The sequence below is a fragment of the Bos indicus genome, chromosome 16 (assembly GCF_029378745.1).
Source record: "Bos indicus isolate NIAB-ARS_2022 breed Sahiwal x Tharparkar chromosome 16, NIAB-ARS_B.indTharparkar_mat_pri_1.0, whole genome shotgun sequence".
NCBI lineage: Eukaryota > Metazoa > Chordata > Mammalia > Artiodactyla > Bovidae > Bos > Bos indicus.
Genome location: NC_091775.1, coordinates 52,394,379 through 52,420,848, shown reverse-complemented (window position 1 = coordinate 52,420,848; position 26,470 = coordinate 52,394,379). Strand labels below are relative to the sequence as shown.

The following is a 26,470-nucleotide window of genomic DNA, read 5'->3' as shown; positions in this document are numbered from 1 at the left end:
CTGAACACGAGTTCCCTGGCTCCCACCCCCACACAAGAGGCAAAGAGTTGTTCTCATGCCCCTGGGCTGGAGCCAGCTGAAAGCAGAACCCTCCAGCCGGAAAGTGATCTGACTTGTTAGGAAGATAAACGTGAGAAAAGACTCCTGGCCAACAGTGTGGAGAGACCAGCTGGCTTAAAGGTCAGGTGATTATTAGCCTTCCCTGGAACCAGGGCTGCAACAAGCCCTCAGGCTGTCACACTCCCCGAGGCTTCTAGGGGAAAGGGCTCCTTGAAGCCCAGGACTCCTGGTGGGGGATGGGGGACGGTGCGGTGGGGGTGGGGTGGGGTGGGGGGTGGTATAGGGGCGGGTGCTTATGTCCAGCAGAGGCCTTGGAGGAAGGCTGATAAAGGTCCCCGGGAGAGGGTGCTCCGTGACCCAGTAGCTCCAGCACCCCCACACGCACAGGAGCAGCTGTGTGCCCTGAGTAATGTTTTCCACCTAAAGCTAACCACAGCTTTCCAATGAGACATGCCTGCCCAGAAGTGGGCTCCTCCCCAGATGTGGGTGTCAGAACACTGAAGCCTTCTGGAATCCCTCTGAAGCCTCCAGAGCTGTTCCAACAAGAGAAACAGTCCTAAAAGATCATCTGTTCTGACAAAGAAAGAAAAGGACGGGACAGAAAACAGGAGAGGATAAAAGAGAAGGAGGGAGCAGGGGAAGGAGGGAGAAGCAGGGAGAGGAACTAGAAGGAAGGAAGGAAAAAGGAGAAAAAAGACCATCCCCACAGACAGACAGCAGTGCTTACACATACATGCTCACAAGCCCCATCTTGTGATTGGCCCCTGGGGGGCTTGCCAAGTGCTAAACGCTGTCACTTGTCAGCAGCGCTGTGGGTTTCATAACTGCAAACCCCCAGGGGCAGTGGAGTGCAGAGCCCAGGGGCAGTCTTCCAGGCTCACCCACTCATCTCCCAGAGCCTGCTGCCTAAGAAAGCTCCCACAGCCCCTTTCTCCCCCAGGCAGTGCCCAGAGCCAGTGAGGGGTGTCCCCTCAGAGGGGTCGAGCTACAACCAGGTATCAGTGGGCCCCAACCGTTTTGGCACCAGGGACTGGTTTTCAAGGAGGACAATGTTTCCACAGCCGGGGCGTAGCGGGGGATGCAAGTGACTGACGCAGCTGTAAATACAGGTGGAGCTTTGCTCACTACCGGTCACTCTCCTGCTGTGCAGCCCAGTTCCTAACAGGCCACAGACAGATACTGGTCTGTGGCCCAAGGGATGGGGACCCCTGCTCTACAGTGAAAGGAACCTATCAGAATCTGAGCAAGCTTAAAGGGGACCAAAAAGAGAGGTGAATGCAAGGGGCACACAGAGAGACGTGGGGGCTCCAGGGGCAGGCAGTGTGGTGGGAGCCAGGAGTCCCAAGTCCATGTAAGGAGGGGGCACTATCTGAGGAGACTTTAAACAAAGTAAAATCAGCAGCCATCCCACCTCTCATCACCCATGACCGGGATCAAGTGCAGCTCCTCCAGCCCAGCCATATTATGCGGTGCCCTCTGCCAAGCATAAGCATGCCTTCCTCCTCATTTCACCTTGCTTCAAGGGCGCTACACGTGGGCCTTATTTAAAGCTGCTTCCAAGAAAGAAGAAACTCACACAGGACAACACTGCAGAGCCCACCAAGCCCAAAGCCCTCAAGTTTCCGACCAACTCCTGCCTGCAAACAGGCAGCTTCCGTGATATCGCCATCTGCCAGGTCAATGGCCCTGACTGTTGGGGCAGACCGCGTCATCAGAGCTGGGATGCTCCCCAGAGGACGAGCAGCCTGGCTGGACATGAGCCCTGGCGGCCTCACAAGAAATTCATTTGGGAATGAAAACATGAGGGACCTGGGGAAGCCCCGCAGCATGGTTCCAAACAGGCGACACGGACACAGGCACGGTGGGCACAGTCTCCACAGACAGCGGCCAGCAATCCCTCCATCCAGCCACACCTGCCACGAGACTCCAGCTGAATCTGGGCGGCTCTGTGTGGCTCTGACCAGCAGTGACACTGTGCCAATCCCGGGCCTGGCCCTTAGGAAGTCTGGAGGATTCTGCTTTGCTTGCTTGGAGCCCCGTCGCCCTGCTGTGCGGATGCCCAGGTGCTCCTGCTGGGGACAGAGAACACACGAGGGGCTCTGGAGGAGACACCGTTGTGCACAGGCCCCCGATGAAGAGCTGAGATGCCCCTGCTGACAATGCCAGGGTGCCAGCCCAGCCACTGGCTGAATGCTGGCACAGGAATGACCCCCAACACCTCATGGAACAAAAACAACTGCCCAGGCGACCCATGAAACGGGGAGAAACAAAAAACTGCTGATGGTTCAAGCCACTAAGCGCTGAGATGGTTGGCTGACAGAGAGAGATAACTGATACAGATGGTAAAACTGTAAAGAAAAGGGAATGATTCATGAAAAATTTCAGGGTAACAGTTCTCTCTGGATGGGAGGAGGCGCAATCAGGGGTGTTCTAAGATACTGGAAGCTCTCTGTTTCTTTATCTGGATTCACCTAGATTATATAAACCTGTGCATTTCATATGCTTTTATAAAAGAACATTTTTCAACATTTAACGATATCTGTAATAAGAAAGAAGCAAGGTACAGGTGCCACACTCAGTCCCATGCAGAGACGGGGTCGTTTCCAACTGTGCTCCAGGCCACTCTGGTCCGGGCTACCCTGAGGAGGGGAAAGGGTCTCGAAGGCTGACAGGAGTGCAGGGGGTGCAGGGGGGTCGGTGGCACCAGAGAAAATACAATCCATCTCATTTGCTTTTCAGATCCAAAACATGTGCAAAAAGACTGCTGAGGTGAGGAAGGTTTCTCACTGTGTCAGGAAATTCACGCTACTCAGTTCAATGAAACCTGAATCCCAGACCCCCCAGTATCAACAGAACAGCATCTATGGAGTGTCCTCAACATGGCACAGTCCAATCACCTCAAAATTAAGAGCATGGCTACCCTGGGCACCAAGTTCCACCCTGCTACCTCCAAGGGTAAGGACCTAAGAGGCAGTTCAGCACCATGCAGGCAGCAGAACCTCGGGTCAAGCCAAGCAGGGCCAAATCCAGGGCCTGGACCCACCACACCAGCTGGTGATGACCTTCTCTTGCATACTGGAACCAATGGAACTACTTCCCATGTTTGTTACAGGATCCAATTGGGTAATGTAAGCAAAGGGCCTGCCCAGTGCCTGGCACGTGGTAAGCACTCAGCGAATGATTGCTACCAGGAAACAGATGCAGACTACATATATTTTTAGGCCGAAGACCACATCAGATGGTTTCCACATTATCTTTTCATGCTGGGCACCTCAAGTGTACTTGGTGACTTGAACCTTGTTTAGACGTTGTAATAATCTCATTACTCCTTCTAAATGTAATCTGGAAAAATCCCAGAGCCCAACTAACATTAAGAGATGAGAGGATACTGGATAAGAACAAGTAAGAGCGATTTTCTCTGTCAGGGAAGCACTTTATATCAAACAACTGTCTGGTAAACCCCAAATGTACTTCCAGATGACTGGCCTGCCCAAAGCTCTGAGTGGGTCCACAGAGCACCGCTCTATCTCAGAGTCGAATGGGCACCTGTCAAACATGAAATATTACCCAGGTTATCAGCACTAAACTGCAGGCAGGATTTCCAAACTGTGGCACATAGGGAAGCCATTAAGCTAGGAAACAACTGGCCAATCACCAGATGCCGATCTAAATGAACCACAGTCCCTGGTTCCTAGAAGTTGTGCCAGCTACAGGCCTGGACACAACACAGCCATCCAGAGGCCTGGAGGCATCTGAGAGCAGTGACAAGGATCAGCATTCCTGATTTTCTAGAAATACTGGTGGCTCCTGGACACAACTCGGCATACACAAACTTGGGCCAAGGAAACGGAAGTTCACAGCAGGCCAGCCCTGCAAACGTGAAACCTCCCTGCCCAACCCCACCAACCTACCCGGTGTGACAACCCGTCCCTTTTCAGTGCAATGTGACAGAGAAGCAAATATCAACAGGCAACATGACAGAGAAGCAAATATCAACAAAACCAGCCCTATGGAACTTGCCTCCTTGCCCAGCAAATACAGCTCTTCTATTAAGCTTGTGTTTCTCAAACTTTTAGAATCAATTTCCACTTTATATAAACCCACAAACCTGACTCAGCCCTTCCCAACAGCCCCCAAATGCTTTATCTTCTACTGAGTAATGGCCCCTACCCTGAAAATCACTGCTTCCTTCTATATAACGCTCCCTGCCAAGGTTTAGTACTGTTTTCTCTGCTGAATTTGTGTTATTAAAAAAAACACTGAAAAAAACACTGATTTTTAAATCTAAAAATAATGTCTAAATATAAAATTAAATGTGACACTGATGTTGCTTTTCAAACTATACAACTTCCACGACCTCTAAGATTTAACCATGCTTCTGAAAGAGGGAGTGGACACCCGTCTCCCTGACCCCACCGCTCTAGGAATGTGTCTGGGCAGGAAGGGCTGGCTGAGCCTGCAGAAAGCAGTCCTGTATCCCAGCACCTGTGGCAGTTTAGAACCCACTGTACCAGTATGTGCAGATCAAGGGCCTTGCTACCAAAAAGACAACATCAGAACATGGGGGACATGCGTGGGGTCTGATCATTCTCTGTCCAGTACTCCCTGAGGGTGGTGGCACGTGGACACACCCTGAAATTACACCTGTACATGTCTTCTCCTATGAAGTTTAAGAAATTTACTGCTGGGCTTCCTGGTGGCTCAATGGTGAAGAAACCGCCTGCCAATACAGGAGACGTGGATTTGATCCCTGATCCAGGAAGATCCCACATGCTGCAGAACAACTAAGCCCGTGCGCCACAACTACTGAGCCTGTGCACCGGAGCCGGGGAGCGGCAACTACTGAGCCTGTGCTCCGGAGCCCGGGAGCCGCAACTACTGAGCCTGTGCTCCGGAGCCCGGGAGCCACAACTACTGAGCCTGTGCTCCGGAGCCCGGGAGCCGCAACTACTGAGCCTGTGCTCCGGAGCCGGGGAGCCACAACTACTGAAGCCCACACAGCCTAGAGCCTGTGCTCTGCAACAAAAGAAGCCACCGCAACGAGAAGCAGCACACTGCTACTAGAGGGCAGCCCCCGCTCATCACAACTAGAGAAAAAGCCCACACAGCAATGAAGACCCAACACAGCTAAAAATAAATAAACACAATTTTTTAATTTAAAAATTAATTAAAAATAAAAATAATTAATTTTTAAAATTAATTATAAATAAATAAATAATATATTCATCGCTGGGTGGGCAGACTTCTTGTTTCTTCCTTACAGCTGTTTACAACACCTAGGACCTTGCTCTCAAATCAAGTTGGGGAATAGGCCTGGTATAGAACAGATTTTGGAGAAGGCAATGGCACCCCACTCCAGTACTCTTGCCTGGAAAATCCCACGGACAGAGGAGCCTGGTAGGCTGCAGTCCATGGGGTCGCTAAGAGTCAGACACGACTGAGCGACTTCACTTTCACTTTTCACTTTCACTTTTCACTTTCATGTATTGGAGAAGGAAATGGCAACCCACTCCAGTGTTCTTGCCTGGAGAATCCCAGGGACGGGGGAGCCTGGTGGGCTGCCGTCTATGGGGTCGCACAGAGTCAGACACAACTGAAGCGACTTAGCAGCAGCAGCAGAACAGATTTCTGGCCGTGTGGAATATGACTGATTCAAGGTCAAAGTATTGCGTGGACCCTTACAAAATGATCATTGTACTTTTGGTGCTTGCTACTGAAAAACTAACAGATAAAGCCACTATGAAAAGTGAACTCTTAATCACAGTCTTTTAATCACAACAGCAGCAATATGTATTTGAGAATCAGTTCTATGCGTGTGAATGAGAAATCTCCCCTAAAATACAGAAGCTCTGTGGTGCGATACAGCTGCCCATATACTTACTGTACTCCCCTCTGGGGTCCTCCATCCATAAATCAGGAAACAGATATAAACAGAGACTAAACAATCACACACACATTTAATGAGTGCTTACTCTGTGCTCACCTTAGGGGCAGTATTCCCACTTTGAGCCTAGTGGGGAAGACAGATAATAAATCAATACATTACATAATGTCACATACTCAGTGCTGTGAAGAAAACCAAAGAAAGCCGAGGCTATTAACCAGTAAAGGGTCAAGGAGGAGCTCTCTGAGGAGGTGACATTGAAGCAAAGACCTGGATGAAGTGAAGAGCGAGCCATGCCACCATAAGCCTGGGGACAATTACAGACGTAAGGAAGGGCAAAAGCAAAGGTCTGGAGACAGGCGTTACTTGGCCAAAGGGGCCAGAGCGCCTGAAAAGGGGAAGGGAGCAGGAGGGTGAGAGGCACCAAGGCTGGCAACAGTAGAGGCTGAGATCGCCCAGGGTTTCAGAGGCAAGTCAGGCTTTGGAGTTCCTTCTAAGTAGGCTAGTATGCCCTGGGGGTGCGGTGAGGCTGAGAACAGAAGAGTGACTACAAGGAGGTAAGTGTGATGGACACACGAACACCAGGAGAGAAGCCAGAGAGGAAGGTGGCCTCCAACAAGGTGTAGGCGGAAAGGTGAGAAGTAGTCGGATTAGGGATATGTCTTGGTGACGCCAACAGAAAGGCTGACCAAGTAAGATGTCGGTTGTAAGAAAAGAAAGGAGTCAAGGATGACACCAAAATTTTTAGCCTGAGAAACTGGCCAAGTGGTGGTGTCATTTACCGAGGTGAGGAATTGATGGTGGGAGTAAAGGATTAGTGAGGGGAAAGCAAGTAGAGAGAGTGGTGAGAAATGCAGGTGGAGGGACAGGCTGGAGGCCACGCCCGTCACGCCAGGACTCAGCCTCATCCCCAGCCCATGGGGGTCATGCCAGATTTAAGCAAGAGGGCCACAGTTAGACTCACATTTCTGAAAGGTCACTCTGGCTGCATGAGTGTGGAGCGGCCGAAAGGGCAAGAGCAGAAGCAGAAAAACAACTCAGGAAGTCCTGCAGCGCTGGTCCCGCAGGACATGAGGAATGGGGCAGTGTTACCCCCAGGCTGGCGCCAGATGAGGCTGACTGGTGCCCAGAACCCAACACACTCACTGTGGGTCTTGCTGAGCAGCATGTGCAAGCAGTCCTCCTGTTGAATATCAGCATCCTTTGAAAGCTTTAAGTATCTCAGCATCCCTTACCATTTAGTACCCAACCCTGCCCGGGAGAAGCTGGGCCATGCTATTTGTCCACCACCACATCCCAGGCTGAGAATTCCGACCTCTTACTCACATTTCAAAGAAAATGCCCACAACTCTGGAGGGACGTACAAGAACCTGGTAACGGAGATGCCCTCACAGCAGCAGGGGAAGGATGGAAAGGAGTTACACTCTTCACTCTTGCATCCTGTCCGGGTTTTTCTGTTTTATTTTACCACTTGTGAATGTTATCGATTAAAATATTAAAACCGAGAAAGAAAAACACAGACGGAAGGAGTGGAGAAAGAAGAAAAGAGAGAAAAAAAATGTCCACAAAGTCAGAGCTTCTTCACTTTCTCTTAACCATAACCTTTCAGACATTTTCTGCAAGACCTGGTGACTGAAAACTTCTCAAAAGCAAAAAATTTCTCATAAGGGAAATGGAACATTATGGTAATTTGCACAAAGACTGTATCACTTGGGAAAACTTGATAAGCAAAAATTCCTTAAAGGGACAAAATGGAAAATCCCCAAGAAGAGCAGCTGGTGGCCTTTTCCAGACTCAGATGAACCCCTCTGACTCTGCGACGGCCCTGAAGGCCTCTCCCGGGAGTCACACACACAATTCAGCACGCGACTTCAGGGAGCTGGCTCCACCGACCCGGTTAGAACTCCTGCCTTGGAATCCAGCCAAAGCTAGTCAAGTCCCTCGGGCAAGACTACTTAAATCTCTGCACCTCGGTTTCCTTTCTGTGAAACAGGGATGGTACTAAAAGTGTCCACTTCACAAAGCTGCTGTTGGCCATCACTGTTATTATACATAAACCCAGGCCAGCAACATCAATCTGTAACAGGAAAGCGGGGAACGCAACGCTCGCCTCCCTTCCCTATTGTCTAAAAACGGACATAGGGACTTCCCTGGTGGTCTAGTAGCTAAGATTCCGTGCTCCCAATGCAGGGGGCCAAGTTTGATCCCTGGTCAGGGAACTAGATCACACATGCCACAACTAACAATTTGCATGCTGCAATAAAACATCCTGTGTGCTTCAATTAAGACTCGGCGCAGCCAAATAAAAAATTTTTTAAATAAATTTAAAATAATAAAAACAAAAATGGATGTAAAATCTCATCAATAAGCCAGGTACCCATGAGAGATAAAGCTTCAACCTGAAAAAAGATCAGAAAAGGGCCCTGCAAACTGCAATACTTCTTCTACTCAATAGTAACCAGAAGGCAAGGCACAGGTACTTTGTACTTAACAACAAAAGCCACCTTGTTTTCTACAAAGAACATGATGATTTTGGAGGAGCAAAGCAGCTTTCATCGAGAAAGAAGATAAAACATAACAATTCCAAAGTAAGGATTAGTCGTCCCATGATACTAGTTAAGACCAAGAATCCAAAATAAAGAAAGAAGTAAGTTGAATACTATTAATAATTACTGGACTTCTGTGGTGGCTCAGAGGTTAAAGCGTCTGCCTGCAATGAAGGAGACCTGGGTTCAATCCCTGGGTCGGGAAGATCCCCTGGAGAAGGAAATGGCAACCCACTCCAGTATTCAATCCAATAATTACTAGGAGGTAGATGTATGTACCAATGTAACACGTGATTTTCATGTGACTGACTTTTTCTGGGTTTGTTTTCTCATTAGGATTAGTGACTTCAAAGGTCCCTTCTACTGTTCAGATTTAATAAATGTTGAGTAAATGATTTCATTAATAAGACTGAAGATTACAAATGCATGCATTTGAAGTATAACAGATACCATGTGAATGACAATAAAAATGACATATTTACCTAGCACCTAGTTTTTTTTTTTTTTAATCTAAAACTTTACTTATATTGGAAATAAGATTTCCAACTAGGAACAGGAACCATATAGGACATGAACATCAACTATGAACTATATACTTGGACTTCCCTGACAGCTCAGTTGGTAAAGAATCCGCCTGCAACTCAGGAGACTCTAGTATGATTCCTGGGTCAGGAAGATCCACTGGAAAAGGGATACGCTACCCACTCCAGTATTCTTGGGCTTCCCTTGTGGCTCAGCTGGTAAAGAATCCACCTGCAATGTGGGAGACCCGGGTTCAGTCCCTGGGTTGGGAAGATCCCCTGGAGAAGGGAAAGGTGACATGAACATCAACTATGAACTATATACTAATATCTATGACCTATATAAGCTGACCTCAAACTGTACATTCACTATTGCATATAGGATTAAACTGAAGTTAATATTTGGTAAAACTTGACTGGGAAAAACTAAGAGTAAGGATATTTTAGAGAAGTATTTTCAGACACCTCAAAAACTTAAGACAGGCCTGGACAAAAAGTGGCCAAGAATTCAGTGCCTCTACTTCTAAGGATTTCTTCAAACTGTTAGGCTCCTCAGATGCAGATGCTGAGTGCTGCTCCAGAAGACAGTGATGTTTGGACTGCAGCCCTGGGAGGATAAGAAGCAGCTCACCCCGAGCTGGCCCTGAAGAAACAGTGCAGCCGGCCTCCTGCCCCTCCACCTAGCACCTGCAGCAGCATGAATCAGCAAAGCTGCTGGAAGCCTTTTAACGAATGACTTGCAACCCTGGTGGTTTTTCAGCCAGCCCCTTTTGAAGTGCAAGCTTCTGAGAGAAACTTAGAAACCACCCTAAGCACTGCCTGGTTGCTGGTCTGAGGGCAGGTAGGGCAAGAGACAGATAGAGACACAGAAAGAGAGACAGACAGAGCACCTGCAAGGCCATGTAAGGAGGCAGGTCAGTCCCAAGGGGCCACTTAATGGGACCATGATGAGAAAGCGACGGTACCCGAACTTAATTCTTAAGGGCATGAAAGACAGGTCAGAAACCTAAATGTTCTGTCTCATTCACATTTCTACCCTTATATTCTCAACTTCCCAAATGCAAATATAAACTGGGGGGAAAATATTTACAGCCTATATGGGAAATAAGGGTTAGCAGTCCCAAAATATAAAGAACTTTAATCAAATGAAAACATATGTCCACACAAAGCTTGTAGACAAATGTTCACAGCAGCATTATTCAGAACAGTCAAAAGGTCAAAGCAGGACTTCCCTGGTCATCCAGAGGTCAAGAATCCACCTGCCAATGCAGGGGACACAGGTTCGCTCTCTGGTCTAGAAAGATTACACATGCTGTGGGACCGCCAAGCCTGTGCACCACAACTACGGAGCCCATGTGCTGCAACTCCTAAAGCCCACATGTCCCAGAGCCCATGCGCCACAGGAGAAGCCGCTGCAATGAGGAGCCTGCACAGCAACTACAGAGTAGTCCCTGCTCGCTGCAACCAGAGGAAGCCACGTGCAGCCACGAAGACTTAGCACAGTCAAAAATTAACTTTTTAAAAAAGGTCACAACAGTCCAAATGTCCATCAACTAATGAATAAGTAAATAAAATGCAGCATGCAGAAAATTATTTGATAATAAGAAAGTACTGATACGTGCTACAATTTGAATTGGACCTTGAAAATATCGTGCTATGTGAAAGAAGCCAGACACAAAAGACTAAAATGCATGATTCCATTTATACAAAATGCCTAGAATACGCAAATCCATAATGATAGAAATGGTTGCTTTGGGCTGGGGGAGACAGAGGTAAATGGGGAATGACTGCTAATGGGTGGCAGGTGTCTCCTGGGGATGATGACAATGTTCTGGTTGTGACAGTTGCACAACTCTGTGAATAAACTAAAAGCCACTGAATTGTGCACTTAAAATAGGTGAATTGTATGGTATGTGACTATCTCAATAAAGCTGTTATTAAAAATTAAACAGCAAGAAAAAAATCTTCTAACAGAAAAACAAGCCAAAGAAATGAACAGGAAATTCACAAATGGTGGCAAAGATCGAAAAGACTGAGTTTCTACTCTGGTCCAGAGCATGTCCCCAGCGAGCAGGAGCAGAAAGTGGTACACTGTGTCAGGCTGCAGCCTGTCAACACCAATGCAGATTCTAAATGTGCTCATCGGTTAGGTACAAATTAAAAATGCCTAGATATGAGTAACTGACCAGAGAGCCCACCATGCGGAGGCTACGATTTCCCAGCCTGATGGGGTATTACCCAGCTGTAAGGAAATAGTGACTCCTGGTAAAGGACTGTGGGACTGGGTCCAGAGAAAACAGAGCTGTGCTAATAATAAGTCCCACTATGCTGAACACTTGAGGGGAGGTTACTGGCAAGAGAAATACTTGGCTCGCTATTTCCCAAGGGCAGTGACACGTGGGGCGCACAAGTCCAACAGCAGCCACTAGGGAGAAACTGGAATAGCTGCCGGGGCAACCTGCCTGCAGAGTGTTTCCTACATATACAGCCTCATCAAATGTTCACACTAATTCTTTGGGAGAGTAGTAATATGATCACCCTCACTGTGCAGATGAGCAAAATAAGGCTTAGAGAAGTTGTCATTCCATCCAGGTCTCAATGACATGGCCCGGATCCAAGGCCAAAGCCCACCACACTCTCTGACGTGTGCTCTTTTCACTTTAAACAGGGACAAAACGCCCATGGACAGACACGGCACTCTTCACTCACTGGATCCTCAGTCTGTCCCAAAAGGGCAAATTCTCGGCCATTAACTGGCAACTCCCTTTCTTTACACTAATTAGTGTTACAAAACATGTTATATATTTTTTCAAAAAGTCAGAAATGAGTGGTGTTAAGTCTTAGTTCTGATCTTCAGTTTGCAACTGCCAAATGAAACATAAAATTGAAACTCTGAAGCATCTTAATTTCTGAAAGCATGGCACACCAGGTAGGGGCTTCCCTGATGGCTCAGTGGTAAAGAATCCACCTGCCAACGCAGGAGACCTGGGTTTGCTCCCTGGGTCAAGAAGATCCCCTGGAGAAGGAAAATAGCAACTCACCCCAATATTCTTGCTGGGGAAATCCCATGGACAGAGGAGCCTGGCAGGCAGTACATGGGGTCATAAAAGAGTCAGACATAAATTAGCAAATAAACAACAACACAGCATACCAGGTACCCCGACTGACTCTCACGACACAGGGCTACAAATGCTGAAGAAAAACTGTATGACATCTGTTAAAATGCATCAAAGAACTGGCAAATCAACAAGGAAGACTGACAGGTCAAACAAACTTAAGCAAAGGCTGGAATTCAGATAGCAAGCGGAGCTTTGAGGGTGAGCAGCAAGGGCATCTGCAGAACTGGGCAAGCTCAAGTTCTCCCCCTGTCCCCAAAAAGGGAGGTCCCTCCAGAATAAAGCTGGGTCCCAAAGGGTTATATCTTAGTGGAAAGAAAATGGCACAGAAAACAGCCCATATCAAATCAAGGCACCAGATGGAGAGGTGTACAATTCCTCTGGGAGAGTCTGTAACCACTAGATGGCCCCCCATGGACTACAGCCCAAAGTCATACACTGTAAAAGATACATGAAGGTAGATAAAAAATGATCCCAAAATGAAAGTATTTGATGCAAGGAGGGAGGACCAACTAAAATAGTAAATAAGAAATAAGTGTATCTAGGGTCTTCCCTGGTGGTCCAGTAGTCAAGAATCTGTCTGGCAATGCAAGAGTCACCGGTTCGATCCCCAGTCTGGGAAGACCCCACATGCCACAGAGCAGCTGAGCCGGGGCACCACAATGACTTAGCTCATGGGCCTAGTGCCTGCGCTCAGCAGCAACAGAAGCGGCCACAGGAAGAGCAACCCCTGCTCACCACAACCAGAGAGAGTCCATGCAGCAGCCAAGACCCAGCACAACCAAAACATAAAAGAGCCAAACTACACACCCATGGAATAAAAGCTGAGGAGGGAGTATCAGGAACTAAAGTGTGATAAGGCCCTAACTGCTTGGGAGAAAAGTGCAAAGACACTGACTAAAGTTTCCCTGGTAGCTCAGTTGATAAAGAATCTACCTGCTATGCAGGAGACCCCGTTTTGATTCCTGGGTCAGGAAGATCTGCTGGAGAAGGGATAGGCTACCCACTCCAGTATTCTTGGGCTTCCCTTGGGGCTTAGCTGGTAAAGAATCCACCTGCAATGCGGGAGACCTGGGTTTGATCCCTGGGTTGGAAAGATTGCCTGGGGAAGGGAATGGCTACCGACTCCAGTATTCTGGCCTGGAGAATTCCGTGGACTGTATAGTTCATGGGGTTGCAAAGAGTCGGACACAACTGAGCGAACTTCACTTCACAAAATCAGAAACTGGCAAGTCATGTAAATTGAGAGATATGCCATGTTCATGAATCAGAAGATCAATGTCATATAAACATCACCTCTATCCAATCTGACATGTAATAAATTCAATTCTAATAAAATTCAAAGTGATTCTAATAAAAGACTCCAACAATTTTTATGGAATTTGATAAACATAATCCAAAATGAAGACAGTAGAAAGCCAAAACCTTACCAGATACCAAGAATTGTTATATAAGAACTGAGAGGGACTTTCCTGGTGGCCCAGTGGCTTAAGACTCCCGCTCCCAATGCAGGGAACCTGGGTTCAATCCTTCGTCAGGGAACTAGATCCCACATGCTGTAACTAAGAGTTTGTAAGCTGCAAGTAAAGATCCCGTGTGCCACAACTAGAAGATCAGAGATTCTGTGCGCTGCATCTAAGACCTGGTGCAGCCAAATAAATAAACAAAAAATAGAAAAAAGTAAAAGAACTGAGAAATTAAATCGGTGGGATATTGGCACACAGACAGAGAGAGATGGTGAAGAGCCCAGAAATAGACCCACACGTGTGTGGACACTTGATGTATGATAGTGGTTACTGGTGACTTTAAAGATCCACAAAAAAGCAATGTATTTTTCAATACATAGTACAGGCTTAATCTGATGTGCTTATTTAAAAAAAGGAAAAAATTATCTCCTATCTCAAACCATATACAAAAATTATTATGAACAGACTAAAGACTTTAGAGTAAAAGGTTAAGAATCATAAAACATTTGGAAGACAATACATGGGGAAATATCTTTATAAACTTGAAGCAGGGAGGAAGTTCTTAAAAAGAAGTAAGTGCAAACTATTAAGAAAAAGTTAATAAATGACATTAAAACTAAGAATTTCTGTTCATTAAAAAAACTAGAGTGACAAGACAAGCCACAAACTGGAAGTGGATAGTTTCAACACATCTAACTGACAAAAGATTAATATCAAAACAAAAAAAAGGGAGAAAAAAAGTCTCCATATAATAAAAAGACAACTCAATAAAACAATGAGCAAAAAGGTTTAAGCCATTTTTTCAGAGAAGCTGAAAGCTGAATGATCCATTAGTGCATGAAGAGATGCTCAACCCACTAAAATCCATGAAGATGCAAATCAAAACCACGTGAGGTATCACTGAGCTTCCAACAGATTAGTAAAAAGTTTTAAATCTGATGATACCATTGTTCGGAGGATGTGAAGCAGGCAGAATTGTCAGCTGAGTAAACTGGGGAAACCACTCTGGAAACAACTTGGTATTACTGTATTTAGTCAAACTGAAGATGCACATACCCTAGGATTCAGTCCTCCTCCATGGGGTGTATCCTGACAGGCTGCACACACGTGCCCCAGGAACGGTCACAGTATCACTGTCTGTCTCAGCAAAATACTGAAAACAAACGTCCATCAACAATAGAAAGGATGCGTAAATTCTCATACAACAGGACACAACTCACCAGTGAAAACTAAACACAACTATATGCAACACGGATTAACCTCAAGAACATGTGTTAAGCAAAAAATTTAGATCACTGAGAAAAACAAGATGATGTACTGAGTCCAAAATCAGGCAAAATTAAATAATGACATTGTTTAGCACCACAAACACATGCGGTAAAACTATAAAGAAAAGCAAGAGATGGGAATTCCCTGGCGATCCAGTGGTTAAGACTTCGCACTTGCAGCGCTATGGCCTGGATTCAATCCCTGGTCAGGGAACTAAGATCCCACAAGCCATGGGGCCAAAAAAGAAAAAACACCAAAAGAAAAAAGAAAAGCAAAGCATGAACATAGTAAAAGCCAAATCCAGTGATTACGCTGGGGTGGGACTGGGACAGGATCAGGGAGGGGCACTTCAAAGGTAATGGGAACATTCTTTAGTGTCAAGGAGGTGATGGGTATATGGGTGTTCCTTGTATGCTTATCCTTCAGGTGGTATATATTCTTTTGTATCTATTCAATATTTAACAAGACAACTTACAAAATTAAACAATGTTATTTCTGACTTTAAGCCATGATTTGAAGCATTAACTTGGGCAGCTGACTTGAGTTACACTCAACCAGGAAAGTCCCTGACAGGGGCCCACCCAGCCCTGAGACTACAGAAATGAGAAATGCTTCACCACCCAGGCTCCTGAGCTGGAGACAACTTCCCACTGGGCCCTGGAGCCTTCCACTCAGGACAGGAAAGGTACTGCTTAAATGAATCAGGTCAGGAGAGGAAGTGGGGTGGGTGGGGTAGGGGGAACAGGTTCTACTGCCAGACCTTTTAAGACCAGAAGCTGAGTACATTTTTGATGTGACAATGAACCCACCAAGGCTGCTTTCAGGCTGGGTCCAGACTCTCAGCAGGAACTGCCACCTCTGAGGCTCTGCATGCTGCTCTTTAGAAACGAGTGAGCAACTCTCAACTCTAACCATGCCCTCCGCTTCCTTCCTTTGAAGCTCAAGGCTGATCTCTCCAATTCCTAACAAGCAGGTGTGAATGTAAGAGCCCTGGCTTTCTGTATGCATCTGTGACTACATCACTGAGGTCAACCGTAGGTAGCCCTCAGACTGTTAAGCTACTGATAGCCATGAGGACCTCTAAGAGTGCCAGACACCTATGCTGACACTGAACATACACGTGGAGCAACTGCTAAAAGCACTTGGTGCTAAAACGCCTACTCTTTGTGACCTCTATTATTTCAATCATTTAAAAATGTGGCTGGCAGAAGAAGTAGATTTTGGTAAATCATGGTCTCTAGGACAATATGCTTTGTGCACAAAATGTACTTGGGAGTTTTTTGCTTCCTGTGAGGTTGGAGTCCTGCCCTTTGGTGGTGTCCGTTACCCTGCCAGACACCAGGTCTGAGAACCTTTGAGCCATCCGTGTGGCACCATCCCTGGGGGAATTCCAGGGCAGTAGAGAGTGGACACCTGGTCTTTTTTGTGGCAAACTGTTCAAACTGGAGCTCTGCCCACAGATGCTGCCCTTTTGGCATTCTAGACTGAAGGCTCAGTTTTCGTGCAACAAAATCAAGCCACCTGACACTTTAAAATGTCTTTCCTATATATACATACAGGCATGCATGTGCAAAGAAGGGCCCGGGCACAAGGACACACAGACACGGTTAACAGTCATCTGGAACAGGAACCGGGTCAGACATAAGAGGGTCACTTACTTTCCTATACTAAGCATTTTTTTCTTCCTCAACTCTGCACTTTCTTGACCCTCGTAGGAGGTTGTTGTTAGGTCATCCTCTCCTAATTAACACATAGTAACACTAGATACCAACTGTGGACTCAAAGACTAGATAAAGCATTTTACATGCATTACCTCATTAATAATTCCACCCAATAAAGCTGGCGTGAGGTCATCATTATTCCCACTACAAACCCGAGGAAACGGAGGCTTAGAGAGGTCAAGTACTCTGTCCAAAGGCACACAGCTAGTAAGTGTAAGGACCAGGTATGTTAGGCTCAAGTATCTTTGACTTAGAAGTTCATGCTTCTAACCAGCACCCCATAACCCAGAAATTCTGTTTTTTGTTGTCTAGTTGCTCTGTTGTGTCTGACTCTTTGCAACCCCATGGACTGTAGCCCGCCAAGCTCCTCTGTCCATGGGATTCTCCAGGCAGGAATCCTGGAGTAGTATTGCCATCTCCTTCTCCAGAGGATCTTCCTGACCCAGGGATTGATCCCATGTCTCCTGCATTGGCAGGTGGATTCTTTACCACTGAGCCACCTAGGAAGCCCATACTGTGATTACCCATGTGGCTAAGAGCGCCTTGCTCCCGGGATCCATCTCCCTCATATGCACACCCTGAGCCCCCAGTGCAGTGTCTGACACAGCAGGCACAAAAAACAGTGACTGTGTAAGCAAGCCTGGACTCCCTGGACCCAAGCAACACGAACGATCCAAAGCCAGAGGAGCCTGCCTTAGGGGGCCAGGGGGCCAGGGGGCCAGGGGGCCAGGGAACACACCCCACCCTGTTCCAACAGTGAGTGGCCTTCCCTCAGGCCTAACCATCAGAGGCAGCAATCCAGTCACGCTGGGAACAGAACAGGTTCTCTCAGCCAGCCTTCCCTCCAGCATTGGAACAGTCCTGATTCCTCCTCGGGTTGTACACCAGAGGCTGGGGTTTGGAGACCCATTGTACAAAAATATGTATCTTTAAACATTAGAACCTTAAAAGGAATGGGTATGTGCTCCCTACTCTGTCTTTCCCTCTCTGCCATATGGAATGCATACACAATGGCAGGATCCAGAGCAGCCTGCTCAGTCCATGAGATGGAAGCCTTTGAGCAAGGAGAGCCACATGATCAATGGAACCCTGCTTCTGGATGACTGCAGAACAGACTGAGCTACTCTCACAGTTCTGGACTGCCTACTCCCAGACTGGTAAGGGACAGGAATAAACTTCTATTTCCTTTCAGCCACTACATTTTGGAGCATTTTAGATTGTACTTAATTAAAACAAGGTGTGAACGCTGCCCAGGGATTAATCTAGCATGATCTTTGTCAGTAAAATGACAACAATGTTATCAACATTCTCCTAACCAAACTAACTAGGATTTTGTCATTACTGTACACTTTTAAAGAAAAAGTTGTCTCAAAAGGGTGAGTTGAAGCACGCTGTGCCTAGAGAAGAAGGACAAACTGACCTCCTGGATTGTTTCATCTTTGAGTCTTAACAAACTTACCTCAGATTTCCAAGTAGCCCAGGCTACTCTGTTCCAACAGTTTGTCTGGGGAAACTCCAGCTTGGCTCTCCTCCTCCAGCTCATTACCTGAATCAAAGACCAAACAGAAAATCTGATGAGAACCTGCAGGATTCTAAGAGCTGCTCTTGTATCCACCAAATACAGGCAAATACAGAGCACTGAGCACTAAGTCTGGCACAAAGGCAGTGCTCAATAAATGTTACACTGGATTGTGACTGGGCTGCTGCAGGCCAGACCCTGTGCTGGACAGCTGGGACACAAAGATGAATAAACCTAGTCCCAGTCCCTACTCTCAGGAAAGCCCCCTACACTCAGGAAAGCCCCCTACACTAGGGAAAGCCTGCTGATCAGAAGACATAACACAAGATTGATAAGCAAAAGCAATGAGGCTGTGCCCAAGTAGTCTTACTGCACTAGCATTCCCCAGGGATGTCCCAGAAACCATGCTTCTCACTCCAGACCCTCACCCAGGTGACACATCCCTTCCCATAACTGTCATGACTTTTGATGGATGCTAGATCACCAATGGACAGTTCCACTTGAAAGTTTTACAGGCACTAACCACAGACATATTCAAAACAAAATATATCTTCTCTCCTTAAATCCCCTCCCTATCCTGTTCCCTATCCCACTGAGCAGCATCGCCATCCACCAGTCAAAAATTCAGAGCCAACCCTGACCTCTCCCCCAGCCCCTAAATCCCCCATCTAAGTCATCACCAACTTTGGTTAAGTCTACCGCCAACACATCTCTCCCCACCTTCTGCCTCTTATCGAACTCAAGGCCATGGTCATCTCTCACCTCCACAGTTCTAGTAGCCTCTTAACTGGCCTCCAGGCCCATTCCCTTTAATACAGTCTTCACTAGCATGATCTTTCTAATCCACAAATCTGATTCTTAAATGTGTTCTCATTAACTAAAATTGCAAGTCCACAGCTAGGTTTAAAAACTTCCCTAGGGGAGATTCCACTACAGGATCCGTGGTTGGGGAACTAAGGATGCCTCTTGCCCCATGGCTGCTTTCCCTCCCCAAACAAGACCCCGGAGGACCAAACCATACACTAGTGTCTTTCATCTCTGTCCCTAGGCAGCTTTCTCACACCTTCCATCTTCAGCTGAGAACACTCTTCCCCTTCTCTGCCTGCACTCTCCAAGAATCCTCCAGTTCTGTTTCCTGGGGAACAGAAGCCTTCCTGGATTTGCCTAAACTGAGTGAGGTGCCTCTACTCAGTGTTTCCAGTGTTTTCTGCTTTTTTTCCATCATATCAGAATTGCCTACATTGCAGTATGTCTCCCACTTGAGTTTCTGAGCTTTGGGTGATGATGATTATACAAAAAATAACAGCAACAAGCACACACAGCATTTACTTTGTGCCAGCAGGCCTTCTTAGCACTTTACACCGATTACCTCATTTAACCTTTATAATCGTTTTAGGAGGCAGATTTTATTCTCAACCATGCTTTAAGGATAAGAAAACCGAGGCACGAGGCGAGGAACCAACGTGCCTAAGGACACAGTTGGCAAGCACCAAGACAGGATTCAAATCCGGCTGCTTGGCTCCACAGCCTACACTTTTTAACCACTCACTCTATCCTCTGAACACATCAGGAGTTGAACCACCGTCTGTGGAACGAATGAATGAATGAAGGGATCTCATACAGGGGCAGTATCGGTCTCCACCACGACAAACGCCTTCTAGGCCCTCACAGGCATGTGTCCTCCAGCCCCGCCGGCCAAAGTGAGCTGCGCTGGCACCCCGCCACCTCGCGGCCTCAGAACGCCCACCCGCCGCGGCACGCGGGGTCAAGGGGCGGTGACAGCCGGGCAGCGGGGGCGGAGATGCTACCAGCTGGGGTGTCACCCAGCCCGGAGGCGACTCGCGCTCCCTCGCCGGGACGGCGAGTCCAGTCCGCCCGCCCACTATCCGCCCGCTCGCCGGGCAGCGCCCCCCTACCCATTTGTCCTGCACCCTCATGTGCGGGGTCCCCTCAGTCCGGGTTCCCGTCCCAGTCCACTTCCCTCCCCTCCCCCACACAACCGTCCCCGGCGTCCCGCCGCGTCCCATCCTCCGCCGCCTCCGCCCGACTCCTGGGACTCCCCCGGCCCCGGGTGCTTGCTGACCCTCACCTGCCATGTCCTGGACCCCACCACAGAAGGAGGTGCATCACGGCCGCGAGAAGGCCGGGGACGGCACTTCAGAGCAGACAAAGGGCGCCGCCATGTTAGACTCGGGCGGAACCGACCTCGCTGGCTTCCCGGCTGCAACTTCCGGCGCATGCGCAGTGCCCGTCCTAGGCGTAGTTCGCGGACTGGCGCATGCGCATAGTACTCCAGAAGTTCTGTAAAACAGTACTGTGCACTTAGAAATTCTCTCATTGTAACCTTTCCTTGATTTTCTGTTTCAAATGTAAAAGTAACAGCTTCTACGTATTCAGCGCTTCCTGTGTGCCAGGCACTGTGTTAACCACATTACGCCATTATCTCAAGTCCTCTCACCATCATACGATAATATTTTTCTCCCACTTTTGAAGAAGGGAAAACGGAGTTTCAGGGTAATTGAATTGCCCGTTGTCACGCGTCTTACAAGTGGTGAAGCAGAGATGTGAATGAACCTAGTTGTGGCATCAAAGCTGTAGGACCACAGTTATGTTTTTCTACCTTCTGAGTTACACGTATACCCCTTTCCCTGTTTAGGGGATATCCAGGATTCAGTTCCAGAGAAGGCAATGGCACCCCACTCCAGTACTCGTGCCTGGGAAAGCCCATGGATGGAGGAGCCTGATAGGCTGCAGTCCATGGGGTCGCTAAGAGTCAGACATGACTGAGCGACTTCACTTTCACTTTTCACTTTCATGCGTTGGAGAAGGAAATGGCAACCCACTCCAGTGTTCTTGCCTGGAGAATCCCAGGGACGGGGGAGCCTGGTAGGCTGAAGTCTATGGGGTCGCACAGAGTCGGACACGACTGAAGTGACTTAGCAGCAGGATTCAGTTCAGTCGCTCAGTCGTGTCCGACTCTTTGCAACCCCATGAACCTCAGCACTCCAGGCCTCCCTGTCCATCACCAACTCTTGGAGTCCACCCAAACCCATGTCCATTGAGTCGGTGATGCCATCCAACCATATCTCCAATAGCATATTGGGCACCTACCGACCTGGGGAGTTCATCTTTCAGTGTCCTATCTTTTTGCCTTTTCATACTGTTCATGTGGTTCTCAAGGCAAGAATACTGAAGTGGTTTGCCATTCCCTTCTCCAGTGGACCACATTGTGTCAGACCTCTCCACCATGACCCGTGCATCTTGGGTGGCCCCACATGGCATGCCTTAAGTTTCATTGAGTTAGACAAGGCTGTGGTCCATTAGCCTGTGTGTAAATGAGGGTGCCTGAAAACAAAATTCGCCTTACAGACTTTACCAGCTCCTCTGTGGTGTCTTTCCAACTTTTCAGCACCACCAGGCCATTGACTTTTCTATTTCCTAATAATTCTCCTTTCTTCAGTTTTGACCCTGTTTATTTTCATGATCCATAATTTTAACAACACCCTTGCAACAACCTTGATCTCCTTTGCTCTCTTGTCTTTTTGTCATGTGGATTTCATAAGAATTTCAACCCTGGGTGAATCCAACTGCTCCTTTTTCCCATTGCCAGAGGGACTTCAACAAATGTCAGTCTGGCCAGTTCACTGCTGCTGTCTTCACAATAACTAGAGAAACTAAAACACTCAGCAACAGTTGACTTCACCCTTTCTTTTACAGGAAAAATAATAATAGCAAATCTGATAGGAACCCTCTTGTCTTCCCAATACTAAACATGTGAAGTTTCTACTTCTGAGTCCATCTGTGTTGGATGTAGTCAATTGAGACTTGCAATCCATTCCTTTCAGAATCTAAAAAGTTAAAATTTTATTTCCCAGACTCAGTAGCAGTTAGAATCCCAGGTACAGGTAGATTCTGCCAATAAGTAAGATTTGGAAGCCATTGGCCTGCTGATGTTAGCCAATTTTTGCTGGCAAGAAAGGTCATGCAAATGTGGGGTGTTGCAGCCAGCAGTGCATGATGGCCTGTCTCCAGCTTCCTGAGTGTTCAGAAGTATATATGAGATAGGGGCCGCCAAACTCAGCATTCTGGTGCCTGGAACCAGTGTCTAGTCCCAAATCTAGAGCCATGGACACTTGCTGTGATGATGTGTTTGTTTTTTCAAGTCTTAGAAATCATGTTTTTCTTTTTTTAATGTTTATGCATTTATTTGGCTGTGCTGGATCTTCGTTGCTGGGTGGGCTCTCTCTAGTTGCAGCAAGTGGGAGCTATTCTTTGTTGTGGTGCATGAGCTTCTCATCGAGGTGGCTTCTCTTGTTGAGGACCCCAGGCTCTAGGGCTCGTAGGCTTCAGTAGCTGCAGCTCCTGGGCTCTAGAGCACAGGTTCAATAGCTGTGGCGCACGAGCTTAGTTGCCCCGAGGCATGGACATCATGTTTATTTTTACCTTTTACACCATGACAACAAAAAGTACACAGTGGAGAAATGAATAGTTACATAAATTAATCAAAGACCTAAAAGACAGTGCAATTGAGAAGATGAAAACGAATAAAGTTTTAAAAAAATCAATCTAAACCCCAGAGGGAATTAAGGATAAATGATCCACAAGAGAAATTGGTAAAATATGCTAGATGCAGGCTAAACATCCAGCCTCCAGTTATGAGGATAAAGTTAGGATCTGGACACGTGTTCGTTATACCTGCATTTCAGCTCACTGTTTGGGGAGCAAGTGGTTGCAGGTATTAAAAAATCACATTAACTGTGTTTATAATCACACATTCACTCGCTTTTTAAGACACGTGATTTTATAATTCACAAAGCAATTACCCAAAACTTACAAAAGACAACCCTCTTGGAGCCATGAGAACAGCGCCAGCCTCTCCTTTCTGGGCAACCCCCCACCGTGACTGGGCCCAGGCACCCTGTTCATTAATCTCAGGCTGACCATTCTTACATTTAGAAGAAAACGACTTATCTTTCCCCAAAGGTGCTCCAAGTAGGCTATAGTGCTCAGCTCCAGAGTCTGCTCAGTTGCTGCTGGGAGCCCGAAGAGGATGCTCAGGTGTGAAAACTGATTCTGGCAGAAAATGAAAAAAAATCTGGAAGACCCCACCAACTTGACCAAGAAGCTACACTTGAGCCCCACATGGAACACCAAGTTTGAAGCTGCTCTGTATTCCAAAGGATTCCAAGGCAAAGGGAAGAAAAAAAAAATTAAGGTCAAGGTGGGGGTGGGGTTGGAATTTACACGTATAAAAGGACACCTGAAGACTCACTGCAACCCAGACAAACCTCAGATGTTAGGCAGAAGCCTCCTAAGTTCCCATGTTGTACGACTGTGGATCAGAAAGAGGCAGAGCCACAGACAGGGAGTGGGTGCCAGGGGCTTCCTGGGGTGAGAATGTTCTACAGTCTGCTGGGTGCCCATGGACCCATGCACTTGAAGCAGGTGAGAGGCGTCCAAAGGAAAGATATCTCCTATGTGTCTGGGGAGCGTCAGGTGAATCCAGATTTTCTGCACTACAGCTGATGGTTCCCTCAGGGAGGTGATAGCTTATGGTGAACAGTGTCAGATTTGTGATCTCCAAAGAAGATTTAGCTTCAGGACCAGGGAATAGGTTTGATCACTCAAGAGCTTTTGTGTAGCAGAGTTTTATTAAAGTGAAAAAGGACAGAGAACGCTTCTGACATAGACATCAGAAGGAGGATGGAGAGTGCCCCCATCCCCAGTCTTAGCAAGGGAATTATATACTTTTTAACTGGTTATTACAATAAATCAAAAGGATATCTCAAGTCATAAAGATCTTACTAGACCCACTCCCATTATATACATTTTAAGATAACAGGATTAGTCAGAAGGTTTTCAGGAAGGAGAAACATGTCCTCAAGCAGGATACATTATTGTTATATAATCCTTACTAAGGAATAAAAATGTTTGTTCTTTCCTCCTCCTTGAGAATTCCAGACCCCTATCTCCTCTTTGAGAGCCCCAGACCCCTTTCTCCTCCCTGGGCACCCTGGACTTCTCATCAACTTGCCTAGGAATTGACTGTATCAGAGGGAAATGTAAACCTCACCAGGCAAGCCCATCTGGCTCTGTTCACAGGCTGGGCCACATCAGATAGGTGCTCCTTGGCCACACTTGTCACTGTGGGCCCAAGGCAGGATCCTCTCCACCCTCAACCCCACTCCTGCTTGTGGATAGAAAACCAAAATTAAACCCTCTAATGCTTCCCTACTTCCCTGGTGGCTCAGACGGTAAAGCGTCTGCCTATAATGCGGGAGACCCGGGTTCAATCCCTGGGTTGGGAAGATCTCCTGGAGAAGGACATGGCAACCCACTTCAGTATTCTTGCCTGGAAAATCCCATGGATGGAGAAGCCTGGTAGTCTACAGTCGATGGGGTCGCAGAGTCGGACACGACTGAGCAACTTCACTTTCACTAATGCTTCCCTGGTGGCTTAGATGGGAAAGAATCTGCCTCCATTGCTGGAAACCTGGGTTTGATCCCTGGGTTGGGAAGATCCCCTGTAGGAGGGCCTGGAAACTCACTCCAGTATTCTTGCCTAGAGAATCCCATGGACACAGGAGCCTGGCGGGCTATAGTCCATGGGATCCCAAAGAATTGGACACGACTGAATGACTAACACTTTCAATTTTCACTTTCAATTAACAAACTGCTTGGATGCTAAAAGGACTATACGCCTAAACTCTCTGAGGGTTCAAGAACCACAGAGCCCCAGGCTCCAGCCCAGAGCAGCACCAGGCAGAGCCCGCAGGTGTCCCAGGGCAGTCCATCGATCCCCACCAGCAGCTCAGCTTCAATTCCCAGCTCTGCCCAACAACGGGCATTTTCTCTCCCCTGAAAATTTGAACATTTACTGAATGTTGTTTTATCTTTGGATTACATCTTATATATTTTCCTAGGTTTGCACTGCAAGTTACAAAAAACACCACTTCTGCAAAAGCAGGTATTCAGCGTACAGACTTGAGTTTTCAGCTCTCACCTGCTGTATCCTGAGTACATGGGCAAAACACGGGGTTCACTGCCCCACTTCTGCCCTAGTCAGCAGGCCTCCCACCCTGCCATTCCCTTAGTGTATAGAGACCGCAGCCCTTTCCCCATCCCCATCACCCCAGGCAGACCCTCCGGCTTTACTGGCCAAGGGCTGACTTGAGTGGAGCCAACACAGTGCCAAGCACAGCCATGTCTTGCCCCTTCGAACCTGCATCTAGAAGGCAGAAATCCCACCCAAGTGAAGCCAGTAAACTGACAAGGGTCCCTCCCAGAGCCTTGTGAGGAGCACCAACAGGGGAGTCTATGGGGGTGACTTTCCAACCGTGGGCACACCATCCCCTGGAATGAATGCTCCAGAGGAGACCATAGACATGTACAGTCACCCCTAGAGGGAAGCCTGAGCCCTCAGAAGCTGGGTTCTGCCCCTCTATTTAGAGCCACCAGGGACACTCACAGAACCCTTCCAGATTTGATCTTAAATGTGTAAACGCTGCTCATTCCCAAAAATAGCTCTGACATGAAAAGACCTAATGGACAGTAATTAAAGGAGTACTAACAAGTAACTATAACCTGTTTTCATTTCTCTCATTGAGTTTAAGAGTTTTAAAAAAACAAATGTTGCTAACTGAACAATAATCTTCAAAGATAGACAAATCTCAGGGTAAGTGGTGGCTTTGATGGTAAAGAATTTGCCTGCAATGCAGGAGACCCAGATTCTATCCCTGGGTTGGGAAGATCCCCAGAAGGGAATGAACACCCACTCTAGTATTCTTGCCTGGAGAATTCCATGGACAGAGGAGCCTGGCAGGCTACAGTACATGGGGTCACAGAGTTGGACATGACTGAGTGACTTTCAATTTTTCACAAGATAAGCTTGTCAACAGGGAGAGCTAGCAGTACAAGTACCAAAAGCCTGGAGTTAGGGTCACAGCTTTTCCTCAGGGATGTGCCTCTTGGCAAGGCCAGGGCAGCTCTCACCACATGGACCTCAGGGGAGGAGCCTTTCAGAGACACGAGAGCCCATCACCTCCCAGCGGAGACCAGAACTCGGCAGGCAGTTCCCCACAAGTGCTCGGGAAGTGTTACTCACTCAGTCGTGTCTGACTCTTTATGGACCCATGAACTGTAGCCCACCAGACTCCTCTGTCCATAGGATTCTCCAGGCAAGAACACTGGAGTGGGTTGCCATTTCCTTCTCCAGGGGATCTTCCCAATCCAGGAATCAAACTGGAGTCTCCTGTATTGCAGGTGGATTCTTTACCAGCTGAGCTACCAGGGAATCCCCCAGTGGTTATAATATCCATGTGATAATGGATAGTTTGCATTTCCTCAATTTAAAAACTTTTGTGCATCA

General features: G+C 47.4%; 1 protein-coding gene and 1 non-coding gene across 5 annotated transcripts in view; one reads left to right on the top strand and one right to left on the bottom strand.

Moving 5' to 3' along the window:
* ZBTB17 (zinc finger and BTB domain containing 17) overlaps positions 1–20,340 on the bottom strand; it is a 28,882-nt gene extending 8,542 nt beyond the window's left edge. For 2 of the 4 annotated variants that reach the window (XM_070768441.1, XM_070768446.1), the window contains exons 1-2: positions 20,192–20,340; positions 18,043–18,129 (exon numbers count right to left, since the gene is read on the bottom strand). The gene's annotated coding sequence lies outside the window, so the exon portion shown is untranslated. Of the gene's footprint in view, positions 1–1,973; positions 2,133–14,649; positions 14,747–18,042; positions 18,130–20,191 lie in introns of those variants that run through there. The other 2 variants (XM_070768442.1, XM_070768443.1) reach the window with 2 other exon arrangements.
* Positions 20,341–24,338: 3,998 nt separating this feature from the next.
* On the top strand, positions 24,339–24,410 carry TRNAY-AUA (transfer RNA tyrosine (anticodon AUA)). The gene has a single exon. It is a non-coding gene; the product is annotated as a tRNA-Tyr (tRNA).
* Positions 24,411–26,470: the final 2,060 nt, after the last annotated feature.